General features: G+C 35.0%; 1 protein-coding gene across 2 annotated transcripts in view; it reads right to left on the reverse strand.

The window, feature by feature from the left end:
- Nucleotides 1-12,786, reverse strand: part of LOC145255781 (kelch domain-containing protein 3-like) — a 72,604-nt gene that overhangs the window by 51,227 nt on the left and 8,591 nt on the right. The window contains exon 1 of one of the 2 annotated variants that reach the window (XM_080114449.1): nucleotides 2,077-2,213. The exons of the other annotated variant lie outside the window; for it this stretch is intronic. The gene's annotated coding sequence lies outside the window, so the exon portion shown is untranslated. Of the gene's footprint in view, nucleotides 1-2,076; nucleotides 2,214-12,786 lie in introns of those variants that run through there. 2 annotated transcript variants of the gene reach the window in all.

A 12,786-nucleotide genomic window follows, 5' to 3' on the forward strand; every position in this document is an offset into this window, starting at 1 on the left:
GATAGAATCGACAGATCGTTTTTTTTTTTTTTTAATATGTCGTTTTAAGAAAACAAAACAAAACAAAAAAAAAACAATATTACATACTTAATTTTTACATCGAAAATACTAACATCCCAAAATTACGAAAATTCATCGAATAGATCAACAGCTATTGTGTTTTTAGTAAAAAAAATGTTGGTCGCCATTATAATGTAATCTAAAATATGCGTTCTGAGTTATGTCTCCTGTATATGAACTGTTCGCCGTACTTTATAACATTCAAGAAAAAATACAATTTTACCCAAGTTTCCATATAAATTACTGTTATCTATAAATAACTTTCTACTCGATAAATTTTCGTAATTTTTGGATATCTTTCTATTTTCGACATGACAATTAAGTACGTAATATTGTTTTTGATTAAAGCAACATATTAAAAAAAAAATCGACCTGTCAACTATCATGAGTACTTCGAATTTCTACAAAAAACCCGGTCCCATTGTCAAATCGGATCGATTGCAGTCACCTCCCCTGAATTTTGAGAACTTTTCCACATAAAAAAAAAAAAAACATAAATCTTAAAAACTATAAATCTTATTTTTACTTTTAATTATTATTATACTGGATCATTTTTCGTAATTTTTGGAATTTATACTAATTTCGACATAATACGCAAGTACGTAATGCTTTCACATGAAACGCGTTTGTTTCAAAACTCACTATTCTGCACAAGCACCCTTATTTTAATTATTAAAAAACAATTCGGTAAATTTAAATGACAAAAAAAAAAAAATAAAATAAAATAATAATAATAATAATAATAATAATAATAATAAAAGTAGAACGGTCCGTGCATAAGTGCACAATAACTAAATCACAACGTTTCGGCTAATGTAATCTGCAACCTTCTTCAATGCATCCGTTTTTTTTGTTTTTTTTTTTTAACTTGGGAATCTTTTAGTTCCAAAGTTCGAAACTATGCACTTGGAAAAAAGTCAGATTACATCGGCCGAAACGCTGTGGCTATAACAACCGAAATGAAAAAAGCCGACCATTTTTAGTTTTCAATTAAAAAAAAAAAAAAAAACTCACCTAGAAAACGACGTCGGAAAAAGTTAAATTAAAAAAAATAAAAGGTGCAAGAGAGAGTGATCCGTGCTGAAATAATAACGTTATTAGTTAAAAAGCCATTCTTAACATGGGGAGGGTGTTTTGTACCTATTCTGTACTTTAACCTTACAATTGAATACAAAAACATATTATAAAACTTTAATTGAACTTGGAACTACGATTTAAAAACTAGCGCGGATCACTCTCTGCATTAGCACCAAATAAAGAGATGACAACGTAAACGTAGGAAGAATTCTTTCTAAGCCTGGAATGCGGCTCGGTTTTTTATTTTTTTTTTTTTTTGCAATAGAAACAGACATACATTTCTCTTTCTGTCCTGTTTTAAACGCATGTATTTTAAAAATAGTTTTATAGCAGTAAAAAGAAAAACGGCCAACTAGAGTTGAGATTTACCTTTTTAAAAGTAAAATTACCTCGAAAAAAAGATTCATCATATGTTGTTGTTGATCAGACTACACGTAACATTTGTTGTTTTTGTTTTAACATATACAAAAATGTCAGTTTGCGAAAGGAAATAAAGATAATGGATACTTTAAAAATAAATTTGACATTTTTATATTTTTAATCCCTAAAGACAACCGATTAGTTTATGTGTGTAAATAATTAAACAAGTTAAAATGTATTTATAAAATAAACTTGTATTTTTTCAAAAAATACTCAATGCTAGGTAGAGCTTGCTTGCTTCATAAATATTTATATCTATATATGCTAAAAAAAAAAAAAAAAAATGTTCCTAAAATAGACCTGGGAGTAAATAAGCAAACATCTAGAAAAATATAAAAAAAAATCTAATTATTTTTAAATTATAGAAAAATGAAAATTAATAAACAGGACTACACGGAAAAAAAAAAAATAAGGGAAGATTTCGAATTTAGGACGAATAAACACAACCAATTATTTGTCGGTATTTTCCCTAAGATAAACAAAAAAATGCTTATTAAGACAATTTCTAATTTTACTTACTTTTCTTTTTACCAACTGGCCTCTATTTGGGCTGTGGAAAATAAACTGATTACGTAAAAACAACAAAATAAATATATAAACAGAGGATCCTCCTATTCGCACGATGACAACAACAAAATCTTTTTTAAAAATCCAATAGCGAAAAAGAAAAGGAAAAGAAGTTAATTTCTGACGTCACAGATCACGTGGCCCACAAAGTGAGCATAACCACGGCCACCCGTGTTTCTCTTCCGAGAAAAGTCCATGGATTTTTTTTTTTTTTTTTTTTTTTTTTTTGTCACTGGGAACAAGGAAGCGACGATATTATCCAACGTCGGAAACTACTGTAGACGGAGTAGAATTAGACACATACCTAGTGTCATCAGAGAGAGCGTACTTTTTTTTTTTTCATATACCAGACCGCTCCCGGCGCTCCGCTCCGATGTCAGGCGTGTCGCGTGTGATGTCTTCCAAGAAATACTATATTTATATATTTATAGTTACCGGCGATTGTGCAGTATAATTGTTATTGTTGTTTTATTTATTTATTTATTTATTATTATTTATTATTATTATTATTGTAGTTGTAGTAGTAGTAGTAGTAGTAGTAGTAGTAGTAATCATCAAATAATTGTGGCTAAACGCAAGAACATTTACTTTTAGGGCCTTTTTGCACGATAGACAACGAAACGAAAAAGTGGTTAATATATATTTAGAGGAAATCTGGGTCAAGAGCCGTGAGTTTCAAGAAAATCGTATTCAAACTTCTATGTTCAATTTAAGAAATTATAATTCATTGAAAGTTGTTTATAAGAGTTAATGTTCATTTGTTTTTATATTGTAATTGGAGTTCAGTGAAAAAGATTGAAATATTTCAATGAATAAAGTTTATACAGATTTGCAGACGATAACGTCAATGAGTTGTGTATGTGTCTGTGTGTTGGTTAATGTTTGTGTGCATGTGAGTGGAGAGAGATATTGCTGAGGAAAGCGAAAGCGCCCATAGTGGGGTGGGGCGCTAGCGACACTGATCTACAGATTCAGGTCAACTGGGTTCCACTGGTTTATTACAGAAAAATGTGGCTTTTAAAGAGTTTGGGTAAGCCCCCAGAAAGACCATTTCAAATAAATTCAGTCAATTTTTTTAACAATCCAGATATACTTTGCCTACATCTGAGTTTTCATATGTCTCCACGGTTTTATACTTTTTGCACATGAACTGGTTTTCTCAATATGTTTAGCTCTGTACCTGATGGCTGTAATGTGAATCTTAATGATGGGTTTAGGTCCCATGAGGAAGATTAAATCTGGACAATATAGGGAGATGTGCACAAACTATGAGACTTTGATGGTATAGCCATGTTGAAAGAATGGATGAGAGTTCATAGGTTAGTACCTGTAGAACAGTTGAGGTAGCAGGCTCAGTTCACATGAGAAACATGGAAGAAAGTTATAAGAATAGAGTTAGGAGAAAGATGGATATAATAAAATGGAAGTGTCTTCAGTTCTAAAAGCCGTTCAACACAAATCAGCATGTAAAATGTATATTAAACCGAAGAAAAAGCTCTACAACTAATACCATAATTCCTTAAGATATGAATGCACTAAGATACAATTTTTTGAAAGTATTATGATATCTATATTTATATTTATGCCCTAACATATGACAATTTTTTTTTTTTTAGATATGATTTCCAAAATTACGCAAAGCAAAAAAAAACTTTGAAATGAAAACCCAAAAGAAATGCAGAATCCAAAAGAAGAAAAAAAGCGTGTGTGTGTGTGTGTGTGTGTGTGTGTGTGCGTGCATCGTAGGCTAGGTTGTCTCAGCTCTCTCTCCCTGCCTCCTCCTCCTAGCTTACCTTCATTAGCCACTCATCCATATCTCCATGATAATTTGGTTACAATTTTATTCTTTATTTTTTTTCACTACTGATGCAATTCTCTATCTATATAAAAGCCAAGTACGTCCAAGGATGGAATACTGTTGCCATATCTGGGCAGGAGCTGCTAAAAATAGCCTATCCTGCCTTGACAGAGTACAAAATAGACTTCGTGGCTTAGTGGTGGATGCCCTTTTCTCTACCCTGCAACCTCTCTCCCACAGAAGAGACGTTGCGAGCCTATCCTTGTTTTATCGTTATTTCCATGGCAAGTGCTCGTCTGAACTCCAATCTCTGGTCCCCCCTCGCCGGTCTTTCACGAAAAACACCCGTCTAGCTGAATCCACTGTCAAAAGTTTCCCCTACTCTTTGTCTGTGCCTAAATCAAAACGCGGATTCCATGGGCAAAGCTTCTTTCTTAGAACTGCACGCCTGTGAAACTCTGTTCCGTCTGCCTGCTTCCCACCGGACTACAACTTGGATGTGTTCAAGTCCGGCGTTAACAAATTCCTAATGAACCGCCCCCTTAAGTAAACACTTCATCAAATCTCCACACTAACGTAATGTACTTGCAATAACCCTTATCCCTGAGTGGCTTCCGGGCCTTGATAAGTGGTGATCACTGTGTAAAAAAAAAAAAAAAGTCATCCTTTCTGTTACATTAAAACCATAAGCATTTAGTGAGTTCATTCAACATTTTTAATTGTGTATAATCTTGCCCCTTTTTAATTATCATATCGTGTGTGTGTGTGTGTGTGTGTGTGTGTGTAGTAGCCTTGTTTCTCCCGTTCCCTCTTCCTTGCATGCATCCTGTATGCTAGCGCTTATGTAGGCGATGAGTACAACTCTATTTTTTTGTTGTTTTTTTTAAACAGTTATTACTATATGTCAATTTCCGTGTCATTATAGTTGCATTTATCTTTCTTTAGTGATTTTTTTTAGTTTTAACGTAATTTGAGCATAATTTGAGCTTGTTTGGGATAAATTTCTCATCCTTGGAACTGATTAATTCTGGGTTTTTTTAGTGCAAATGGGAATAATTATTTTCAGATACAATACACTCTAGAGGAATGTATGTCAGTGATCATCGAACAAATTAAATTCGTAAATCAAGGTATTGCTGTAGTGGACACATGGGAAAGATTTTATCAAGAAACTGCATTCAGGTGGATGATCAGTTATTCATTTTATCTGAATCAGGTGATCCTATTGTTGGCATTGGTTTCCCAAATATCTTTCTAGTTAGAAGTCTTTATAGAAAGACATTGTGTACTTAAAGAAGAGAACATGTGAAGTTACCCATGTCCAAAATGAAAATGTTTCTGTGGAACAAACTGGATTCGAACTTGGCACATCTAGGTTGCTAATCTGTATTGTTAACGACTTAGCCACCATAACCTCTTGGGTGGATAATGAGAACTTTGCAATTGAAAGCAAAGAAATACTGCAGGTTTGGAGGAAATAATAAACAGTTTGTAAAATATAAAATTTGTCAATGTAAAGTGGGAAAATATGTTCTAGCTTATTAATAAAATCCATACAAAAAGCAAATGAATCCTTATGGGAACGCGGACACACAGACACAAATAGAGGATCTTATGGTAAACATGATTATTGCCCTTCAACTCAGGAAACACTATGCCTTGCCACCAGAGGGCGATACAGCTATGTTGACTTCCGTTTTATATTTTTCATCCTTTTTTCACTCAAACTCTGAACAGGTGAAGATGTGACAATAACACACTCTGGTCTAGCATGGCCAGCCCACTTCCTGATCTTGCCATCAGCCTCTCTCCAAAGACAAATGTGTATCCAAGTTAAAATTTCTACACTGAAAACACAAGAGATGTAGGTATCAGGGAATAATAAGCTTATCAACCAAGAGATGCCAACGTGTATACAAGTTAAAATTTCTAAGTTGAAAACACAAGGGATGTAGGTATCAGTAAATAATAAGCTTTTCAACTAAGAGATATCAATGTGTATCCAAGTTTAAATTTCTTCATTGAAAATACAAGAGATGTAGGTATCAGTGAATAAGAAGCTGATAGACCAAGAGATGTCAACGTGCATCCAAGTTTAAATTTCTACGTTGAAAACACAGGGGATGTAGGTATCAGTGAATAAGAAGCTCATCGACCAAGTTTAAATTTCTACATTGAAAACACAAGGGATGTAGGTATCAGTGAATAAGAAGCTTTTCAGCCAAGAGATGTGAACGTGTATCCAAGTTAAAATTTCAAAGTTGGAAACACAAGAGATATAGGTATAGCTTATCAACCAAGAGATGTCATCAACTTAAAAACATCAATGTGGCCTGCGTCTCTAACAAGTCAAGGTAGCTGTTATCTAATTATGAGAAAAATAAATTAAAAAAAATCAAATTAAAAAACAAGCCTAATGGAATACACTTGCTAAGTTTTGAATTTAATAACAAAAAAATAAAAACAATGGTCATATATTGTGATATTTATCTCCCTTCTATGGCAGTAAGATATGGTACAAGATTGGGTATGTGAGATTAATACTCTGGTTTGCAAAAATGCCTGAGCAGCTCCTTTGGTATTTCCCTTGTATAGGCACTTCAGGCGATTAGCCATAAACTAACTCCTCCTCAAAAATTGCGAAGACAATCCTTGGAAGTTGGACTTCCTACAAGAGTTGAACTGTATTGGTTTTTGGGCCTACATTAAGTAGAAGATTTTGAATTGCAGAAACAAACGTTAGTCATGACTTGTTTATGACTAGACTAGGTGACTAGTTATTTAGTTCATGACTTTGCAAGTGTATGAATGACTTCATTAAGTCCCCATTTTATATTTTGTCACTACCATTCCATTTTTTAAATCATAATTAAGTTGTTAATTTCTCAATCTCGTCCCCAAGTAGGTGACAGATTGTTTGATTTGACAGAGATAAAGGTCATCCTTTGAAATTTTCCAAATTTTTCTTCAAAGAAGACTTAAGGTAATAAAATATTGGGAAAATATCTTTTCTCTTTCCACTGAACAGTGCGCAAATGAGACCACTGAATGGTTCAAAGTGGCAATTGAAGTACATGTTCCCATGCGGAAATTCTATAGCAAACCCCACTCTCCCCAATGGTTTACTTCTACTTGTGCAGCTGCCATTGCTACTGCAGATTTAACCAACATAAGTCCAGTACAAACAGACAAAAGTTTATAGTAGTTAGAAGTAATTGTAAGAAATAGCGACCGCTAAGAGAGAATATACAAAAACTACCTCAAAACACATCAAAGCACAGAAATTAGGAACCCATGATTTCTGGAAAATCTACAACAGTGTAGTAAATAATGAGCAATCGACAATTCCTCCACTATTCAACAATCATGAGGTTGCTTGCACGGCAACCAAGAAGGCTAACATGCTTGCCAGTTGGTTTGCTTCAAACTCTACATTGGACCCAGCAAACCACTCCCTCCTTGATTTTCCTTTGCAGACAGATGCCACACTAGAAGATCTGAAAATCACATCTTCTCAGGTACATGATATCATAAAAAACCTAGACACCTCAAAAGCATGTGGATCTGATCTCATCCCAGCTGTACTATTAAAAACTGCTCCATTGAGGTTGCTCCAGTCCTCTCCAAACTTTACAACAAATGTCTAAAATCTTGCTTTCCTGACTGCTGGAAAACTGATTCTGTGGTACCAGTTTACAAGAATTCTGGCAAAAGAACTAACCCATTAAATTATCGCCCCATTAGCCTCCTCTCGCTTTTTGCCAAAATATTTGAGTCTATAATTTACCAAGCTCTAGTCCCTCACCTTACAATTGCTAAACTTCTGACTGACCAAGAATATGGATTTAGGCAAGCCTGTTCTACAGCAGATATCTTAACTGTAATCTCTGAACATATATAACCATACACTGAACAAAGCAGGGGAGGGTAGAACGGTAGCCCTAGATATATCTAAGGTTTAACATGATGGTCTTCTCAGGAAAATCAGATCATACAGTAGACTTCCAATCTGTGGTTGAATGGGGACAAAAATAGATGGTCACATTCAATGCTGCCAAAATTAAGCTTGTTTCCTTCAATAATTACAAGGAACCTTCTGAACCATTAATAACTATGGCTAAGGATACATTACCCGAAAGTACTTCCTTCAAACTCTTTGGCTTAACGTTCACAGGGAATATGAGTTGGAACAAATACAATGAGAGAATTGCCAAGGCCATTACAAGGAAGGTGGGCTCTCTCTTCCGCGCTAGAAAGTTATTTACGCCTGAAAGTATCCTGTACCTCTATAAGGCCACCATTCGCCCATGTATGGAGTATTGTTGTCACATTTGGGTTGGTGTATCCGCTACTAGTCTCTTGTTCCTAGACAAGGTTCAAAAGAGAGTTGCCAACCTAATAGGTCCTGAACTGTCATCTAGGCTTCAGCCTCTGTCCCATCGACGAAATGTGGCATCCCTCTGCCTGTTCTACAAGTATTTTAATGCTGGATGCTCTGACGAACTACAAGCCCTTGTAGCCCTTCGATGTAAATACCCCCAACAAACCTGACAAGAAGCTAAATCCCACCCCATACACAGTAGAGATCCCTAGATGTAAGAAAGCCTTTTACTCTAATAGTTTCTTCCTCAGAACTGCTAGACTTTGGAACTCCCTTTCAGATTCCTGCTTTCCAAACTGTACTAACATGCAGAAGTTCAAGTGTAATGTGAACAGACATCTTGCTGCTCAACTCCCTACATAACATCCCTGCAATTTATGCCTCCGGTAGTAGCCCCCTACAACAAAGTGCCTAATTTTGTTGTTTGAAAATCTTTTTTTTTTTTTTTTTTTTTACTTAATTGTATTTACAAAATTTTAAAAGCAATAAAATATATAAACAAGATCAAAGTGTAGTATCTGTTCTTCAGATGCTGCACTTCTATTTCTTGTTCTCTTTCGGTGGAGGAGAAATCCTTCACGACTGAGACAATTTTTATTTTTGTACCTTTTCTCCACGTTAAAAAACGACCCTGGTGTCTAACTCTGTCCCGTGGGGAGGCATAGTAAATAGGTACAACAAAGTGGCACTGTACCTTGTTTGGGGTGAAAATGGAATTAAAAAAAAAAACCCAAAAAACCTGTGTCACCTTTATTTTTGACCAGCAAATCTACATTTTACCACAGGTTAGTAAGAAAGAGGAAGGGGTTTTTCTTTACAATTTTTTTTTTTTCATTATACATATTTTCTTATTTTTATTGTGTATATAAATTTTTATCGCCCAAATTACACCCCGCTCTGCTCCCGTAACATATTATACATACGGATTTTAAGTAGGTTTTTCATAGTATGCATTCTTTTGGTGATTGAAGGAGGATATATAGTATGAATTTCGTGTTTCGGTGGAAAATGGTAGATAATGAAACCAGCTAGGTTAGAATAGTTTCTATATACTGGCCTATTTCACAAAGGCAAAGTTAGACACAAGATCGTTTATTAATGTGAGGAACATCCAACTCCCCAAAAAGGGGCACTCTGGATTGGAACAAAAATTTAAATTGCCTCAGTCTAGAAGGATTTCTCCTTCACTGTATGTCAGTAAGTTGAAATTAACAGTTTGCATTTCAATATATGTCTGTACACATTATTCATCCATCCAAACAAAGATTATACTCGTTATAAACCATCCTTGGAGTATGATTATTATTACTTGTTAATTTCAGTGTTATGTGGCTAGTAGTCTAAGAGTTTATTGGTTACATATTTACACACCACAGACAGACAAACACACACACACACACACACACACACACACATCTGTTTTATTTATATAGACTAGAAAGACCTATAGAAATTCCACAGGGGCATCTTTCATATGTAATATATTACTGCTGGAAATTCTGTGGATGTTCAGTCGGAATCGAGACCCCACAATATTATTGTAGCTCTTTTGTTAAAACTGCAGAAGTATTTATCATAGTAATCTGGTTATTACGATTTATCTCCAATATCCATATAGGAGTCTGTGATATATTTCCATTGTATGAACGCCCAGTGTGAACAGAAACCCCATGATATCATTATACCATCTTTAGGTAGAACAGATACTACCCTTGGATCCTAGCCAGAAAACCGAGAATGTATATTTTAGGTTCACGTACGGCCCAAAAGCAAAATCATTTTCTTTTTTATTTTAATTTTTTTTTTACACTGTGTCTTCTGTGACCAGGAGATCCTATTAAAAAGGAGGATAAAAGGTGATAACATAGTACAAACATTCAATTAGCGTATCTATATATTAATTTAATGTTTGTAGTATGTTATCACCTTCTATTCTCATTTTTAATAAATAGGAACTCCTGATTGAATAATTTATAATCTGGAAAGCGTGATTGGCCTTCAGGACAAGATCAAAGTGTAGTATTGATTCTTAAACGCTGGGGATTTATTAGTTAGATTAAGATCCATAGAGTGAATGAGGTATTTTGGTAAATGTTGCCAGTCAAGAGTAAGACTCCAAAGTCTACATTTATTACTTTTTAATCACTTTAGTCACAAAGACCCTGAACCCTTCCCCTCCCCAATTTCTTGTAGGGCCTTGTGCCTAATTTTGTTGTTTGAAAATCTTTTTTTTTTTTTTTTTTTTTTTACTTAATTGTATTTACAAAATTTTAAAAGCAATAAAATATATAAACAAGTTCAAAGTGTAGTATCTGTTCTTCAGATGCTGCACTTCTATTTCTTGTTCTCTTTCGGTGGAGGAGAAATCCTTCACGACCGAGACAATTTTTATTTTTGTACCTTTTCTCCACGTTAAAAAAACGACCCTGGTGTCTAACTCTGTCCCGTGGGGAGGCATAGTAAATAGGTACATATAAGTACATATGTTGTCACTGTTATTCATAACAATATATACATGAAAGTGAATGACATCATAAAGGATGAATGGTAGCTTTTTGACATCATCTAAATATGACATTAATCAGTGCATGGTGAGCAGATAAAAACATACAAACGTCAAATGAAAGCAAGCTTCTCTGCCTAGGCATAATGCATACCATCCTAAGGTCTCTTAGCCAGTGGTATAAATGAGCTCTGCATTTCCTCCATTCTTTTTTGTTTTATTAAGTGATTCTCAGGACCCATATTGGTTTTGTCCCTACCCAGACTTGGCAACTATCTCAGAAGACCCTCCTTCTTTGTCCATAAACTCCTATTCTTTTTACACCCCGATAATCCCCACCCCCTCCTAAAAACTGACTCACTTGTTTTTAGCTGTAGAAAGAGCCTGAAAAACAGTAAGTAGCCTATTTGTCTCCTGATTGCTTTGGAAGAGTTTAATTAAAATATATATTAAAATATATAGGAAAAAAAACTTTAGGAAAACAAATGTTGATTAACTGAGCTTCGGTATTGTTTTGAAGCTCGACCCTTCGGACGACAAATATCGAAAAATTGGCTAAAAACAAAAATTCCTTCACCCTCAACTGGGCACTTTTCTATAAGGAGGAGTCACTTTTTTTGCCGATATTTTCGAAAGACTAGCCTTGATTTAAACATTCGTCACTTCCGGTTTGGCGATGGGCGCAACAGCAAAAACGTCACGTTTTTCTTTTTCGCCTTCGTGGTACTGGTTTGAGCCTACCTGCCTACTACCACTTTTCTTCTTTTTTTTTTTTGCTCAATACACACCTCCAAACACCCGGGCAACGCCAGGCACCCAGGCTAGTAATAAATAGATAGAGGAGAAGTATCCACCCCTACTCAATTTCGCCCACGATTTTTTTTTAACACCAAATATCACTTAGTAGTCTCTTAGCTAGTGGTATAATTAGCTCTGCCCTATCCTCATTCTCTTTTGTTCTATTAGACATCCTCGAAGATTCCCATTTCCTATATTTGTTTTGTCTGCACCTGGACCTGGCAACTATCTCAGAAGACACCCCTCTTTCCCACCCCAACTCCCAGTTCTTTTTACACCCCACCCAATTATCCCACCCCAATCTAGGAACTGACTCGGTGGAAAGATCATCGAAAACATTGAGCAGCTAATTTCTACCTTGATTGATTTGGGATGGTCTAACAAATCATCTAGCATTTTATTCTGTCTTTCTGTAAATATTGGCTGCTTTTTTCGCAGGATCTTCCACCTTCAACTGATGGAATCGAAATTGTATATACATTTTTTGTAAATAAATAACGTCAAAATCTATGGATAACATTAAGTACAATTGTTCATAGTGTGAATGTGTTATTATGGTGATTGGCAGTGCTGGATTAACATAGTAGTAGATGTACCAGCTGCTACAGGCCCTGTGCTTCACAAAGACCCCGAACTTGGTTGAGCAAAAAGATTTTTTTATTCAATTTTTTATAATCTATAAATAAAAATCTATAAAATTTCCTTACTCTAATGCTTAGCTTTTCATTTCCAGACTGACCTCATAATGACTTCACATGACAGAGATATGGGAAGGAAAGTTGTGAGTCATCTTTCCAGAGCAGAGAAAGCTAAAAGAAAAAGAGGGGCATCAGAACAGCAACAGAAATTACTGCAAAAAATGCTTAAACTCATAACTTTTTTTTACTATGTCACCATCTGCTGTTGGCTCAATTATTGATGATGCTACTATGCTGGAACTTCAACAGCCATTTTTTCTTTTTTTTGCATGGAGGTCACCACTCATCAAGGCCCGTAAGCCACTCGGGGATAACGGTTATTGCGTGTACAGTAATCAATGAGATAGTATCATAGTAATCGTTAGTATTGGAGATTTGATAAACTGTCTTACTTAAGGGGGCGGTTCATCAGGAATTTGTTTATGTTGGACTTGAAGACATCCAAGTTGTAGTCAGGTGGGAAACAGGCAAACGGAAGAGAGTT

Source organism: Euprymna scolopes, chromosome 31 (assembly GCF_053919585.1).
Source record: "Euprymna scolopes isolate OS-2025 chromosome 31, ASM5391958v1, whole genome shotgun sequence".
NCBI lineage: Eukaryota > Metazoa > Mollusca > Cephalopoda > Sepiida > Sepiolidae > Euprymna > Euprymna scolopes.